Below are 6,000 nucleotides of genomic sequence, written 5' to 3'. Positions count from 1 at the left end.
ATGATCAAGGTTATGCTAGGTAGCATTCCACATCAAAAATTATCTTTTTTATCATTTACCTACTCGAGGACGAGCAGGAATTAAGCTTGGGGATGCTGATACGTCTCCGTCGTATCTATAATTTTTTATTGTTCCATGCCAATATTATTCAACTTTCATATACTTTTTGGCAACTTTTTATACTATTTTTGGGACTAACATATTGATCCAGTGCCCAGTGCCAGTTCTTGTTTGTTGTCTGTTTTATGTTTCGCAGAATATCCATATCAAACGGAATCCAAACGGGATAAAAACGGATGGAGCTTATTTTTTGAATATTTGGAAAATCTGGGAGAAAGATCAACGCGAAATGGTGTCCGAGGTGGGCACGAGGCAGGGGGCGCGCCCCACCCCCTGGGCGCGCCCCTGACCCTCGTGGTCCACCCGTAAGGCGGTTGATGCCCTTCTTTGGCTGCAAGAAAGCTATTTTTTGGTAAAAAATCACGGCGAAGGTTTCAGTCCAATCGGAGTTACGGATCTCCAAATATATACGAAACGGTGAAAGGGCAGCAGGAGAGAACGCAGAAACAGAGAGAGACAGAGAGAGAGATCCAATCTCGGAGGGGGGGCTCTCGCCCCTCCCACGCCATGGAGGCCAAGGACCAGAGGGGAAAACCTTCTCCCATCTAGGGAGGAGGTCAAGGAAGAAGAAGACGAAGGGGCCCCCTCTCCCCTTCTCTTCCGGTGGCGCCGGAACGCCGCCGTGGCCATCATCATCACCGCAATCTTCACCAACAACTTCACCGCCATCATCACCAACTCTTCCCCCCTCTATGCAGCGGTGTAACCTCTCTCTTACCCGCTGTAATATCTACTTAAACATGGTGATCAACGCTATATATTATTTCCCAATGATGTATGGCTATCCTATGATGTTTGAGTAGATCTGTTTTGTCCTATGGGCTATTTGATGATCAAGATTGGTTTGAGTTGCATGTTTTATTATTGGTGATGTCCTATGGTGCTCTCTGTGTCGCGCAAGCGTGAGGGATCCCCACTGTAGGGTTTGCAATATGTTCATGATTTGCTTATGGTGGGTGGCGTGAGTGACAGAAGCACGGACCCGAGTAAGTAGGTTGTTTGCGTATGGGATAAAGAGGACTTGATACTTTAATGCTATGGTTGGGTTTTACCTTAATGATCTTTAGTAGTTGCGGATGCTTGCTAGAGTTCCAATCATAAGTGCATATGATCCAAGTAGAGAAAGTATGTTAGCTTATGCCTCTCCATCAAATAAAATTGCAATAATGATTACCCGTCTAGTTATCGATTGCCTAAGGACAAATAACTTTCTCGTGACAACGAGCTCTTTACTAAAACTAACTTAGTTGTGTCTTCATCTAAACAGCCCCTAGCTTTTATTTACTCGCTCTTTACTTTCTTGCAAACCTATCCAACAACACCTACAAAGTACTTCTAGTTTCATACTTGTTTCAGGTAAAACGAACGTCGATTGTGCGTAGAGTTGTATCGGTGGTCGATAGAACTTGAGGGAATATTTGTTCTACCTTTAGCTCCTCGTTGGGTTCGACACTCTTACTTATCGAAAGAGGCTACAATTGATCCCCTATACTTGTGGGTTATCACTCTTCGAGGGGGGCTTTCCCTTCTCAGCAGCAGAGAACCTCCGTCTCGACGCCATGAGTGTCGCTGCAAGGAGGAAGAAGAAGAAACGGGCGGAATGGAGGAAGAGATGAGCGACGGGGGCTCCGCTCACCCCTCATTTATAGCCAGAAGGAGGTCAACCAACAACCTCCACGATCGCAGGTAATGATGGTTTTTCTGCATGCACCAGGGACTTGTCAAGTCGGGCAGTTGCCGAGGCAGCATGGGCAAGCGGCGACGCCCACGTTCCATCAATCGCCACGCGTCAATCAAGGCCGCAGGCGGTTGGGGCCCGCGGTGCTCCACACTTGCCCCTTGGCTTCGCCTCGAAACCAACTGCGAGCGTGCCTTAGGCCCGGGGGCTACTGTCAGCATCCTGGGAACGGGGGTACCCAGACTTGCCTGCCTGCGGCCCAGGGCGTGGCTCAGCCAGCGGCCTGGTACGGCCCGTCTTTGACAGCAACCACTCAACACTCTTGCGATGGGCCAAGCCTCGCAAGGCGGACGATGCCAAGACCTCCTCAGGGGCAGCCTCACTAGGCTGGCTCCCGAGGAGCGGAGATATCTATGCAAGGGGCACCTCGCGAGGAGCGCATGACGTGAGCCATGACGATCAAGGCCAGGCGGGCGCCAGCGGGCGCAGGGTACCAGTTGCCTCTTTGGTGCTAAAGGGGCAAGCGAAGGCGAGGAGTCCTGAGGCATCAGGCAAAGGTTTCCATATTGGTGCAACGAGACCAAGACCAGCAGGACGGCGGGACGGAGGTCACCATGGAGCCCACAGCAGCGTCACCACCAGATCCCATGGCAGGCGAGGACCACCTTTTGTCAGGATAGCTTGTACTAGCTGTCCCCCTTCAAACTTGGCCGTTGTGGGATCCCTTCCGCCTAACATTTGGGAAGAGGACTAGGGCCTCTATAAATAGGACTAGCCAATACCATAGGAGGCAACTCATCTTGGATCGGACTCACTCCACCAAGGCCAACTCACCAGCTCACTGAGCTCAAGAACACCTCTCCTCAGGAGGCTGTTCATCCCTTGTACTTGTTCATCCTCAGCCTGCAAGGCAATCCACCACACCACACTGGAGTAGGGTATTACACCACAACAGTGGCCCGAACCAGTATAAACCCTCGTGTCTCTTGTTCTTTGGGTTCGTCGAGCTAGGCCTTGAGATCGTTGCGGGAGCGAGCTAGGGAGAGAGAGAGATCTTCATGCGCACCCCAGTGTTCGAACCTCAAGGGTTTTCCGGAACCCAGAATCCGACAACAAGCACTTCCACCTCCACGGCGGGGCTGGAGGAACCGTTGAGGCGGCGTGGACGGAGCCAAAGAAAAAGGTCCAACAAGATCTCCACCACCGCCTTGGCGACCGCTCCTAGACACACATCCACAATTCCTTAACACTAAAACCATTATTTGCGGTGGTGACGGCGACATCGACAGGGCGTTGACACCCAACAAACTAACTGAAAGATTGTGGATGTCGCCTAGAGGAGGTGAATAGGCGCTTTAAAATAATTACGGTTTAGACTTGAACAAATGCGGACTAAAATTAGTGTTTAATTTGTGAAGCACAAAACTCAAAACAACTAGACTCACCTATGTACACCAACAACTTATACTAAGCAAGATAAACAACTAAGTGATAGCAAAGATATATAACATGAAACACTATGGCTATCACAAAGTAAAGTGCATAAGTAAAGGGCTCGAGTAAGAGATAACCGAGGCACGCGGAGACGATGATGTATCCCGAAGTTCACACCCTTGCAGATGCTAATCTCCGTCTGAAGCAACATGGAGGCACAATGCTTCCCAAAAAGACAATAGGGCCACCGTAATCTCCTCACGCCCTCGCACAATCTAAGATGCCGTGATTCCACTAAAGAGCCCTTGAGGGCGGTCACCGAACCCGTACAAATGGCAACCCTTGGGGCGGTAACCAACACGTACACTTCGGCAACCCTTGAGGGCAGTCACCGGAACCCGTACAAATTGCTCGGGGCAATCTCCACAACTTAATTGGAGACCCCGATGTTTGTCCCGGAGCTTTCCACCACAATGATTGAGCTCCGCGACACCAACTGTCTGGGGCACCAAAGCACCTAAGAGGAATAAGCTCTAGGGAGTCCAAACACCCAAGAGTAATAAGCTTCTCACCTTCACTATCATGTATCACCGTGGAGAACTCAAACATACGCACCAAATGCAATGGTAAGGGCACACGGAGTGCCCAAGTCCTTCTCTCTCAAATCCCACCAAACCAACTAATGTTAGGGAGGAATATGAGAGGAAGAACGAAGAAGAGAACACAAAGAAGTCCAAGATCTAGATCCAAGGGGTTCCCTTCACATAGAGGAGAATGTAATTGGTGGAAACGTAGATCTAGATCTCCTCTAAAAACTAGCAAGAATCATTGGAGGGAATGAGAGATAGCAAGCTCTAAGAAGGTCAACAATGGGGGAGAACACGAGCTCAAAGGATAAGGTCCATTGGGGAAGAAGACCCCCCCCCTTTTATAGGTGGGGACAAATCCAACCATTATGTGCTCAGACCGCACTCAAGTGGTACTACCGCTTAGGCGGTTGTTCCATATTCAAAACACAACAGATCACATAACAGAAGCCGGTAGTGCCGCCGGAGTGTTACTACCGCCCAATATCCGTTCCACCACCACTTAGCCAAAATGGGCAACCAGAAACAAGCACAGAAGAAAATTCCTAAGTGGAACTAGGAGCGGTAGTAGACATCGGAAGTACCGCTGATGTCGCTTGAAGCTATGTCGGTATTTCCCCAAAGAGGAAGGGATGATGCAGCACAGCGGCGGTAGGTATTTCCCTCAGAAATGAAACCAAGGTTATCGAACCAGTAGGAGAACCAAGCAACACAACGTAAACAGCCCCTGCACACAAATAACAACACCTCGCAACCCGACGTGTTAAAGGGGTTGTCAATCCCTTTTGGGCAACGGCGCCAGAAAGTTCCTCTCAATGGGAGAAAGTTGTAATAGATTGAAATAATAGATCGCAAATAAAATAAAGTACAGAAAATTATTATTGGTTTAATATATCTGAATAAAAAGAGCAAATAAAATAGATTGCAAAGCAAATATATGAGGAAGAAGACCCGGGGGCCATAGATTTCACTAGTGGCTTCTCTCGAAAAAGATAGCAAACGGTGGGTAAACAAATTACTGTTGGGAAATTGATAGAACTTCCAATAATTATGACGATATCCAGGCAATGATCATTACATAGGCATCACGTCCAAGATTAGTAGACCGACTCCTGCCTGCATCTACTACTATTACTCCACACATCGACCGCTATCCAGCATGCATCTAGTGTATTAAGTTCATGGAAAAACGGAGTAATGCAATAAGAACGATGACATGATGTAGACAATATACGTTTATCTATATGGCAGTAGATATAGATCTCGTCTTTTTACCCTTAGTAGCAACGATACATACGTGTCGGTTCCCTTTCTGTCACTGGGATCAAGCACCGTAAGATCGAACCCACTACCGGGCACCTCTTCTCATTGCATGATAAATAGATCAAGTTGGACAAACAAAACCCAAATATCGGAGAAGAAATACGAGGCTATAAGAGATCATGCATATAAGAGATCAAAGAAGCTCAAATAACTTTCATGGATATAGAAAGATAAAACTGATTATAAACTCGAAGTTCATCAGATCCCAACAAACACATCGCAAAAAAGAGTTACATCATATGGATCTCCAAGAGACCATTGTATTGAGAATCTAGCGAGAGAGAGAAAGCCATCTAGCTACTAACTACGGACCCGAAGGTCTACAAAGAACTACTCACGCATCATCGGAGTGGCACCAATGGAAGTGGTGAACCCCTCCGTGATGGTGTCTAGATTGGATCTGGTGGTTCTGGACTCTGCGGCAGCTAGAAGAATATTTCGTCGATGCTTCTAGGGTTCTGGTATTTTTGGGGTATTTATAGAGCAAAGAGGCGGTCCGGGGGCACCCGAGATGGGCACAACCCACCAGGGTGCGCCTGGGCCTCCTGGCGCGCCCTGGTGGGTTGTGCCCCCCTCGGGGCACCCCCTAGGTGCAACCAGGGCCCATTGCCTTCCTTCTGGCCCATAATAAATCATCATGGAGTTTCGTGGCATTTGGACTTCATCTGATATTGATTTCCTGCGATGTAAAAAACATGAAAAAAACAGCAACTGGCACTTGGCACTATGTTAATAAGTTAGTACCAAAAAATGATATAAAATGACTATAAAATCATTATAAAACATCCAAGATTGATAATAAAACAGCATGGAACAATCAAAAATTATAGATACGTTGGAGACGTATCAACCGCTTAA

This window comes from Triticum aestivum, chromosome 5D (assembly GCF_018294505.1).
Source record: "Triticum aestivum cultivar Chinese Spring chromosome 5D, IWGSC CS RefSeq v2.1, whole genome shotgun sequence".
Taxonomy (NCBI): Eukaryota; Viridiplantae; Streptophyta; class Magnoliopsida; order Poales; family Poaceae; genus Triticum; species Triticum aestivum.
The sequence above is the reverse complement of the archived record's forward strand: the minus strand, read 5'-3'. Positions refer to the sequence as shown.